The 12,133-nt window shown below is 36.3% G+C and overlaps 1 protein-coding gene across 1 annotated transcript in view; it reads right to left on the bottom strand.

Annotated features, from left to right (window-relative positions):
- Positions 1–1,905, bottom strand: part of LOC127862413 (multiple PDZ domain protein-like) — a 248,781-nt gene extending 246,876 nt beyond the window's left edge. Inside the window, exon 1 of the mRNA XM_052401512.1 lies at positions 1,832–1,905. The gene's annotated coding sequence lies outside the window, so the exon portion shown is untranslated. The remainder of the gene's footprint in view (positions 1–1,831) is intronic.
- Between the last annotated feature and the right edge of the window lie 10,228 nt (positions 1,906–12,133).

The following is a 12,133-nucleotide window of genomic DNA, read 5'->3' as shown; positions in this document are numbered from 1 at the left end:
TGTTTGTCAGAAAAACAATGCCGCCTACTGCACCGCTTTGATTTATTTAACAAAAATATATACGTAGGCAGGTCCAATAACTATGTCCATTTAAAGCTTATTACTTCCCTTGACTTTGTTTTTTCGACCCTAGACCTAGAAGGATGATGTTCACCTTGAAATTTTTCCACTCAAAATGTGCAGCTCCATGAGATACACATTCATGCCAAATATCAAGGTGCTATATTCAATATTTAAAAAGTTATGGCCAATGTTAAGGTTTTAGCACGTCGCCGGACGACAAGCTGGCTATGACAATAGCTCGGGTTCTCTCCGAAAACAGCATCACTAATTAGAGATGTCCAGTATATTTATTTCTATATTTCCTACCGAAATTCCTTTAAGCAAACAGCACAGACCCTGATAAGACGCCGCATCACAGGTGTCTCATCAGGGTCTACGCTGTTTGCCAAGGCCTTTTTTCTAGACGCTAGGTATAAATGGGTTAATAATCTTTTGATGTAATCAAGACAGAATCACTGGTTTTTCAGGTTTCAAAAACATTCTATTTTCTGTACTTATAAATATTATGCATTAGCGAAAAAAAATGACTTTTGTGAAATGTTTGATGAACGAAAATCTATTGAGATCGCAAATAGAATTATGAAATATGATGAACATAATTCTTTTTCCTGTAATTAATTGAGTTGCATTCCTACTGCCTTACAAAACCCATAGAACAGTGTTTGTTTATTGGATTGGATATTGGATCATGTCCTTAAATGGAAATAAATTCTTAACTGCGTTGAACTAGAATTTACGTTCTGTTTACATCATACACTTTCTCAGCATGGATTGTTTTTACACGAATAATCCTCTCAGAAACATGGCATTCTACATAAAACATTTGCATATTAGTGAATCTATTATTGAATGGGAAATATCTGGCTTCAAGCAACATACCACCAAATGTCATAGGCTACTTACCACTATTGAAGTGCATTAGATTTAAAGTTACAAAATATTTTTAAAAACATCATAGGCATACTCCTTATACTTTCATACAAACGTAGGTATATGAAACAAAATAGAAATGCTATTTTTGTATTAAATATACTTTTACCATTCACTTAGCTTAAATTATATATCCTATCAATTTGACCATCTGTTGTACTCATATTTCATGAAAGAACATGTTGTATCATAATGTCATTGTTACATTCCTACAGTTTTTATATTGGGAAATCCCAGCCTGTGGTAGGAACTCATTCAAATAAATACTGCACAGCTTTTTACCACCAAGCAAGAAATACAAGAAATACCTATGGCAATATCTCAGACAAGTAAATGCCAAATAAACCAAAGAAGCATTCAATCTGCATTAAATCGCAATAATAATCGAAATCTCAGATCTTCAGATTCGCTGATGATGTCTGAAGTGTAAGCCACTAGTTCACCAGATAATCCATTTGGCACATATCAAAATTCACTTATGCCGATGACCAGTGCAAAGTTGCTGTCTCTATGCAACTATTCCATTACCACTTGGAATAAGCACTGCAGCCTACATAACAACACTTTTATCCCGTCTCATATGGCACTCTTTCGAAGTCCGATTAGTGACATTGCATATGAAATCACACAACCACTACAAACACAAGCTGAGTCTATAACAGCCTGCTGGCCTCAAAATATTGATCCCATGTGCTCTGCTCTGCTCGGCAAATGCACAGCTTCATGTATTCCAACCAACCAGAAATTACTCCTACATTCACAGCAACACCAATAACTAAAAAGTCCCTCACTGATGCAAACTAGCACACTAAGACAGACTAGTCGGACAAGCCAATACCTTAATTCTAACGCTCTCTCTCTCTCTGCTCTCTCTCTCTTTCCTTCTTTTTCAGTGTCTCTCACTGTTTGGGTTCCCCCAAGTTAGTTGACATACACTCCACTCTGGTTTCTGGATATCAATATTGAGAGTTTTTATATGTTGAAAAAAGTGTGTATGTGTGTGCGCGCAATTTGGAAGCAATTGAAATGATTGTCACATAGACTTGTGGATTCAGCATGACATTTCTTTATCTGTTATTCACAAGTGTGATACACTTGGATAAAATTAAACTCTAAAAATATTAATTGAATATATATAATATTTTGGATGCGCTCTGTGAAAAGGGGGTTTAATAATGTGCGTAAAGTGGCATACAATTTTCTGCTTCTACGATATTTTTCGTTTAAAGGAAGTCTCTTCCTAGGAAAAATCCAGTTTAGGCAGGATTTCACTCACACTCTCTGATTTTTTTTCTAGCTATAAAAGTAGGTTTTCTAGTTTTCAATGATTAAGTTTAAGAAGTTATACTTTATGTTCTTTAAATAAAGTTTCTACACAGAAAAATTTCCACAGGAGCGTGATTGGAACAAAAACATTTATGAAAACCTGTGTTTCTTGAAACATTTAGTAACCTAATTGATTTCATGATAATAAGGATAGGATATCATACATACATACATACTTTTTCTATCCAGCTGCAGTATGGCAAATTAAAAATTGAAAATAATCACTTTTAAGTTACATCTTGGACATTTCATGTGCAAACTGTTTGTTCTATGAACAGAAACAAAAAATCTTTCTGCATGGAGAAAGTTCTTAACATTTTAAATACAGCTATACAGAGAAACAAGAGGGCCATGATGGCCCTGATCGCTCACCTGACTAACCAAATACAATCCCAACCCAGATTTCATGAAGATAAACATTCTGACCAAATTTCATAAAGATTGGATGAAAACTGTGACCTCTATTGTATACACAAGGTTTTTCTAATATTTGACCTATTGACCTAGTTTTTGACCCCAGGTGACCCAAATACAATCCAAACACAGATTTCATCAAGATAAACATTCTGATCAAATTTTATAAAGATTGGATGAAAACTGTGACCTCTATTGCCTACACAAGGTTTTTCTATTGTTTGACCTAGTGACCTAGTTTTTGACCCAAGATGACCCAAATACAATCCCAACCCAGATTTTATCAAGATAAACATTCTGACTAAATTTCATAAAGATTGGATGAAAACTGCGACCTCTATTGTCTACACAAACAAATTGTTGACGGACACACACACCCACATACGCATGCAGAACATCGCACGGTCACATAAGCTCACCATGTCATTTCGTGACAGGTGAACTAAAAAGGTCTCGTTTTATGCAGTCCATGTTATTTAATGAATAAAAATTATTTGAATACATTTGGAAGACAGTCTCCTTATGAACACTTGAGAGCAATTATTTTGAAATCAAGGCCATGGTTATAGGAAAAAAAGGTTGCCATGGAAACCATAATTGTAATGATGTTAAAATGTTTTTTTAATTGGTTCATATATATCATTTCAAGGAACACTCCTGCCATTTATTTGGTAAAAATAGTTCATGCAGTTTCATACTTGTTAAAGTAAATGCCAGATATGCTGTTCAGACCTGAACACCTTTTACAAGTTTGACATACATGCCATACGTCCCGGATTGTCCGGGACAGTCATGGACACAAAGAACTTGTCCTGCTGTCCCGGAAATCTGTCAAATGTCCCGGAATTAACAAAATCCATATATACATGTACCTTATATTAGGCTTAACTGCACCTCGAATCTGTGTATATCTGCAGCGTCTCCATGACAATGCCTACCCGAATAGGCAGACTTCGCTACGTGTCAAAATCGATCAATTAACAGGGGTCCTGTTATCATATCGATTGTCTCACGTTCACGGTCAAAGCGAAAAGGCGGCATTGTTAATGTGGTTGTTAATTGACTTTAATCTACTACGTCATTATTTTCCGCTGCGTAAGGACAAAGGATACTTGTTCACACATCTGAAGTCCAACATCGCTGAGTAAAAAATTAAAAGCCGTTTATGTTTGCACGTTTAACCGACAAAGAAGTTGAGTAAAAAACTACGCGTTACACACTGGTCTGAATAACAATAACGCAGTGAAGTCACCATCTATGTTTAGAATGCTTACACTGACAAGGGACAAAATTGTCACAAAACCAGGTTTTCATTGTGAAAAAAAAATCTGATAAAGGGAGAAAAGTCAAACAGAACTTTTGAAATGAACAAACAAAATTAACCCCCTTTGTAAGTTTGTTTTTTAAAAAAATCTATTTTTAGTCGTGGCGTCCTTGACATTGGAGATATTGACGTGATTCTTTCGTGCGACACACCGTCCCATGATGGTGAACAAATGTGCCAAATGATTTTAAAATCTCACAATGAATGACATAGTTATGGCCAGGACAAGCTCATTTATGGCCATTTTTGACCTTTGAACTCAAAGTGTGACCTTGACCTTGGAGATATCGACGTAATTATTTCGCGCGACACACCGTCCAATGATGGTGAACAAATGTGCCAAATGATTCTAAAATCTGACAATGAACGACATAGTTATGGCCCGGACAAGCTTGTTCCGCCCGCCCGCCAGCCCGCCAGCCAGCCAGCCCGCATTCGCCTATCTAATAACCAGTTTTTTCCTTCGGAAACCTGGTTAAAAACACGTGGCTTGTATCTAGTAACGGAAGTAGTAATGTTTAATTTGACGTTAATAGATCAAGTGTATTTTGGATAGGCTTTCGAACTTTTGCAATTAACGATGCGAAACAAAAAAACGTACCAAAAATGCATATGTCTATAAATATCGCTACATTTTATACATGTCCCTGAAAATCGGCAAAAGTCCTGGACAATTTAACTCAATGTCCCGGGATTGGTCTTAAAAATTATGGCATGTATGAGTTTGAGCTTCCATCTGCTGTGTTAGATGTACTTCACATTTCTAAACCTGACAATACATTCACACTGAAATCTACCCAGGACAATAAAATGAGACAATTGAGGGTTGAACAGTCAGGTTAAACTGACAAAAGGGGGCTTAATGCATGTGCGTAAAAATGTCGTCCCAGATTAGTCTGTGCAGTCTGCACAGGCTAATCAAGGATGACACTTTCCGCTTAAAATGGATTCTTTCTTCAAACGAGTATCATAAGAGCGGAAACTCTTACGCACATGCCTTAAGCCCCCTTTTCTCAGAGCGCGTCTCATATAATTGATAACTGATATCATATCCAGCCAGGGACGAAGGTACCTACTTCACCCCAGTGAAAGTGTCTGGTATGTATTGCCTTGTTAAGCAAGGTTGCTGCACATGGCAAGTACCAATATATAAAGTCTAACCTGACTGTTCAACTCCAGGGGTTTTTTTTACTAAGAAAGTGACGCCGATATTCGGCGTCTTCCCCTACCAGAATTTTTCCCCTTAAAATACAATTTCCCCACCAAAAATATCATTTTTCACCAAAATATAATATTTTCTCTCAAAGAAATGTTTATTTTTCCTTGGGGCATTCGACAATTATCCAATTTGCACCATGTACAACGAATTCGCGCTCTCTCTCTCCAGACGAACACACAACATCTGGGAATCCCAGTTATTCTAAATATAGCTCTTAAATAACGTCATGTAAACTGGGCAACTAATCGTAATAATCATGTGACTATTTTACTGGATACCGGTCTTGCGCGAGAAGGGTGTTCGTCAATTAATTACCGGAAACCAGTCGAATTTTCATCCGGGCTATGTGCAAGCCGAGGTATAAACGTGAAAACAGAAAAAAATGTCTCACAATTAGCGTTCTTACACAAACAAAATAAAACATTCGAACTTGGAAGATACTGAACGCATCGAGGCATTTTTTAAGAAAGAATCATCGAAAACCGTTATAACCCAGCAGGATTCCGAGGGTAATCAACATCGAACATTGTGAAAGTGAAAGTAGACAATCGGCAGCTGCCGCTCCTTTCCCTTTCAATACTGTAGCAAATCAAGATCGTCAACCCATTCATCATGAAATTGAAATCACAAATTGACATCGTCCCCCGGCCCCAGTACAAAAATATAGTTGAAAACATTTCCCATTATTAGATCTACACCTGCAACTTTATTAAGGACTTTGACTTTAATACCTGTTAAATGTGTTTAAGAACAAAAAGGACAGAGACAAGTCTCTTTTGATGAGTTAAAGACATTGAAATGAACAGTTTTTTATTTTTTCCCCTAATATCTCTCTTTCGCACTCTTTTTTTCCCCTTTCACCCAGCGTCCAGCGTCTTCCCCTTTCTCTAAAAAAAACCCCTGAACTCTCAATTGTCTTATTTTATTGTCCTGGGTACATTTCAGTATACTTAAAGAATACCTTGGGTAACATTTAAGTAGTACTTGAGCCAAACCAATTGAGCCACAGTAACATGCCTCAAAACAGCACTAGTTGCATTTGAAAGGGACTTACAGGTCAACAACAAATAAGAAATGTTCCAAGTTACTGCCATGTTTTAAATTAAAACATTACATTTGTGGGATGAGTTTATCATAGCCTTCAATGCACATGGGGAAATGCATATAGATGTTTTAGAGAAATCTTTTACAGAAATGTTTGAATAACAAGCAACACAATCAAATTATTGAAATTTTCTAATACACTGTAACTCCAATATAACGCGCTCCGTTATAACGCTGAATCCAATATAACGCGGAGGGTGCTTGGATCCCATTTTTTCTCCAACCTTCCATTTGATTTCTGATTCAAATCCGTATTATGCAACTTCATGTATTTTCAGACAATTCAAAGATGGCGGCAATCACATGTTGATTGCTTTATTCAACCGTCCGTTGAACCGATTATAATCGCCTCGAGGTTAAACAACACCGACAGCTAATTGGTGTTAATCTGTTGTGTAATGTCAATAAAGGTGTGAAAAAACTCGCGTGTCAGTGTTTATTACATGTATTCCTCATCAGAGCGGTTCAGTGCGATAATTTCCATAAGTTAAGTGCAAGCGGGATAGTTATACAATTAAAGTAATTCAAAATGATTGAAACATTCTTACTTTGATATGGTTGCAGTTTGACTATATTAAATGAGCGGCTGTGAAATATACTGCCTACTGTATAAAACAACTGTTTCTGTCATTTCATTATCATTCTAGCATTATGTCATTTAATCTTTCAGTTCGTGTATAAGAAATTAAATAATGCAGACGATTTATTTACATGCGAACGCAGTGTACCGGTAATTGTTAACAGAGTTTCACTTTCATTTTCGCGCGGTATCAGAAAGTCCCCGGGAAACACGTTTTTTGCATGCGTATGACGCAATAAAACAATTTTTTGTACATGAGTCGTATTGCATTCAATCTAAATTTAAAGTCGCTAGTCCAATGAAAGCTCTGCCCCATAATGCACTGTACTCTTAACACTTCTGAAAATGGCATATATGCGTACGGTTGTGTTTACGAATTTCTTAAACATATATCGTCATTAATGTTCAAGATTATTATTTTTAAGTGATGTTGCAATTTTATTGGATTATCGGATAAATGTGCACATAAGAAAAGCGGTATGTATACTGTTATGGATACGAATCTGTGTATATGCATGCATTTGCGTCAACACAGCATGGCAATATACATGACCTATATTATAGGCTATTCTATACCTGTTTTTTTATAGCGCCCTGCAGTAAATGAGCTCAAAACCTATAACGCGGATCCGTTATAAACGCTGTTTCGCGGCTTGGACCCCATTGACCGCGCTATATTGGAGTTACAGTGTAGTGCTATATATAAAATAATACATTTTTTTTTACCTTAATAAACACACACACACACACACTCTTAGAATAAGAGCTGTCACCATAGGATGACTTATGCCCCCTATAAACATTTGATAGAAGTTATGAGCTTTTTTCGAAACCTAACGCAGATTTCGAAACCTAAACGCGGACTCTAAGTTAAAGGTCAAGGTCACAGGGGTCAAAATTTTTGAGTGTATGGAAAGGTCTTGTCCATATACACATGCATACCATATATGAAGGTTATATCTCAAGGGACATAGAAGTTATGAGCATTTTTCGAACAGTAACGCAGATTTCGAAACCTAAACGCGGACCCTAAGTTCAAGGTCCAGGTCACAGGGGTAAAAATGTTTGTGCGTATGGAAAGGCCTTGTCCATATACACATGTATACCAAATATGAAGGTTATATCTCAAGGGACATAGAAGTTATGAGCATTTTATTGAAACCTAAACGCAGATTTTGAAACCTAAACACAGACCCTAACTTCAAGGTCAAGGTTACAGGGGTAAAATTTTTTGGGTGTATGGAAAGGCCTTGTGCATATACATATGCATACCAAATATGAAGGTTATATCTCAAGGGACATAGAAGTAATGAGCATTTTTCGAAACCTAAACGCAGAACTTGAAACCTAATTGTGGACCCTAAGTTCAAAGTCAAGGTCACAGGGGTAAAAAAAAAGTGTGCGTATGGAAAGGCCTTGTCAATATACACATGCATACCAAATATGAAGGTTATATCTCAAGAGACATAGAAGTTATGAGCATTTTTCGAAACCTAAACGCAGATTTTGAAGCCGAAACGCGGACCCTAAGTTCAAGGTCAAGGTCACAGGGAAAAATAAAATATGTGCTTATGGAAACACTTTGTCCATATACACATGCATACCAAATATGAAGGTTATATCTCAAGGGACATAGAAGTTATGAGCATTTTTTGAAACCTAAACGCAAAGTGTGACGGAAAGACAGACAGACAGACAGACGGACAGACAGACGGACGGACAGACAGACGGACGGACAGACAGACGGACAGACAGATGGACGGAAAGATCACTATATGCGCCCTTTTCTTCGAAAGGAGGCATAAAAATGTAACACCCCAGGGGGCATTAATTAGAGATGGTAGTTTTCTTTGTTTATTGACCACCATTATTCTATCGACCCCTTTATCAAAACTTTTATGTGCTTTTTATTCGATATATTTTTATGACTTAAAACATAGAAGAAGAATAGTCAATAACAAAAGATGTGTTTGTCAGAAACACAATGCCCCCTACTGCGCCACTTTAAAGCCATATATTTGACCTTTGACCTTGAAGGATGACCTTGACATTGATCTTTTCACCTCTCAAAATGTGCAGCTCAATAAGACACACGTGCATGTCAACTATCAAGTTGCTATGTTCAATATTGAAAAAGTTATGGGCAATGTTAAAGTTTTCAGACGGATGGACTGACGAAGGGACTGATGGACATTCAACAAGAGCACCGCATAGCAGGTGCCAACGCTCGGCTGCAGATGCAGTAAAAAAAAAATATTTTTTTTTAGAGGTATAGTGATCTTGACCTTTGACCTAGTGACCCAAAAATGGGTGTGGCGTGTAGAACTCATCGTGGTGCAGCTACATAATGAAGTCGTAATGATGTAGGTAGAAGCACTTTGATTTTAGAGCTAATGTTAAGGTTTTAGCATGACGCGGACGGCAGACAAGCAGGTTATCATATGACAATACCTCAGGTTTTGTCAGAAAACAACCGAGCTAATAATAATTATAACAAGAGCACCGCATAACCGGTGCCACGCTCGGCTGCGAAAGCTTGTGAGAATTTATTATATTTTTTTTTAGAGGTCACAGTGACCTTGACCTTTGACCTAGTGACCCAAATGGGTGTAGCGTGCAGAAGTCATGCATCTAGATATGAAGTTTCAAAGTTGTAGGTGGAAGCACTTTGATTTTAGAGGCAATGTTAACGTTTTTTGTTAAAGTTTTATATTAGAGGTCACCGTGACCTTGACCTTTGACCTAGTGACCCAAAAATGGGTGTAGCATGTAGAACTCATCAAGGTGCAACTACATATGAAGTTTCAAAGTTGTAGGTGGATATTTGTATATTTATATATACAATGCATCTGTATGTATTTATACCATTATTAGATAAAAAGAAGGGAAACCTTATACTCATCCTAAAAATAGAAAAACATTTTAAATAACATATTGAAAACTACAATATGATAGACATCTGGCGTACAGTATATCCCAACCAAAGCAAATTCACCTGGCACTCAACACAAAAACCAACAATATTTTGTAGATTAGAATTTTTTAATATCTGAGTCACTTTGCAACATATTGACACATGTAGCATAAACCAGGATTTATGACTGACCACTCTCTAGTTTGAACTTAAACTTCACAAAATACAACCTGAAAGAGGCCCAGGATACTTTAAAATTAATAACAGCATCTTATTAGATACACAATATCAAACGCAAATAAAAACAAGAAAATTAAATACAGTTCAAATTAATAAAGATGCGAACCCAAACCTTATGGGAAGTAATTAAAGGAAATACACGTATCACTACATGCAATTAGATAAACATCATTTAAACAAAAAGAAAACACACAAAAACTTAAAACTGAAACTATAAAAAAAAACACTCGAAACACTTGAAAAGCGAAGATATAACAAACAGAACTCAAATACTTGAAAGAACGTTTATTTTCGAAACACTCTATTAACGAAAACATGTGAAAAAAAATACACTCTTTTTAAAAAAATACGCAACATGCCTTAAAATCAAGAGGAAAAAACAACTGTGCGACGGGATTACTAAATGAATATGAATGTGGATTAGCACTAAAATAAATGCAAAATAACAAAAGTCCAGGATTAATGGCTTCACATCAAATTTTATAAAATATTCTGGAATGATATTAAAACACATTTAATCAATTCAACTTACTATAATTTAACAACAAACACTTAACTACGCTAAAAAAACGAAGTATAATATCACTCATTCCAAAACCTGGAAAAAACTTAGAATCCCTGTCAAACTGGCGCCCATTAGTTTACTGAACAACGATTATAAAATAGCAACTAAAAGCATAGCAAACAGAATTCAAAAAAATTACCATCAGTCATTTTAAGATCTCAATCCGGTTTCATAAAAGGACGTTACATTAGTGAAAATGTTCGTCTTATACAAGAATGCATTACTATTTCAACAATTCAAATGACTCTGGTCTAATATTCTTTGCAGACTTTGAAAAGGCATTCGATTCACTTGATCATTCGTTTATGTTCGCTTGCTTAGATAATATGAACTTTTGGTGAAAGTCTCATTAAATGTGGTAAAACTGTTCTATACCGACATTGATAGTATAATTATTAAACAATGGCTTCTTCTCAAACAGCTTTAACATTGAAAGGGGTTGGACAAGGATGTCCACTTTCATCATCGCTATTTATTATATTCATCGAGTATCTATCACATCACATCCAATCAAATACACATATAAATGGCATATCCATAGAACCTGACGAAGAAATTAAACAGTCCCTATTTGCTGACGATGCAACTTACTTTAGAAATGACAATTACGATTCTTTCCATAACCTAATAGAATCACTAACCCTTTTCGGAATGACATCGGGTCTTAAACTTAACAAAAGTAAATGTACTGTGCTACGAGTAGGTAAATTAAAACAAAGTATGTCCATTATAAACAAGATGTGTTTGTGAAACACAATGTCCCCCTATATGACGTTTGACCTTGAAGGATGACCTTGACTTGACCGTTGACCCTTCACAACTCAAAATGTGCAGCTCCATGAGATACACATGCATTTCAAATAAAAAATTGCTAGTTTTCAATATTGCAGAAGTGACATTACATGAGCAATTTTGACCCATATATTTGACCTTGAAGGATGAACTTGACTTTGACCTTTCACCACTCAAAATGTGCAGCTCCATGAGATACACATGCATGCCAAATATCAAGTTGCTATCTTCAATATTGCAAAAGTTTTCATAAAATAAGCGATTTGGGCCACATATATTTGACCTCTGACCTTGAAGGATGACCTTGACCTTTCATCACTCAAAATGTGCAGCTCCATGAGATACACATGCATGCCAAATATCAAGTTGCTATCTTCAATATTGCAAAAAGTATTCATAAAATAAGCGGGCCACATATATTTGACCTCTGACCTTGAAGGATGACCTTGACCTTGACCTTTCACCACTCATAATGTGCAGCTCCATGAGATACACATGCATGCCAAATATCAAGTTGCTATCTTCAATATTGCAAAAGTATTCATAAAATGAGAGATTTTGGCCACATATATTTGACCTCTGACCTTGAAGGATGACCTGACCTGACCTTTCACCACTCAAATGTGCAGCTCCATGAGCACACATGCATGCAAAATATCAAG

Source organism: Dreissena polymorpha, chromosome 16 (assembly GCF_020536995.1).
Source record: "Dreissena polymorpha isolate Duluth1 chromosome 16, UMN_Dpol_1.0, whole genome shotgun sequence".
Classification (NCBI taxonomy): Eukaryota; Metazoa; Mollusca; class Bivalvia; order Myida; family Dreissenidae; genus Dreissena; species Dreissena polymorpha.
This window is presented reverse-complemented; position numbering and strand designations above follow the sequence as displayed.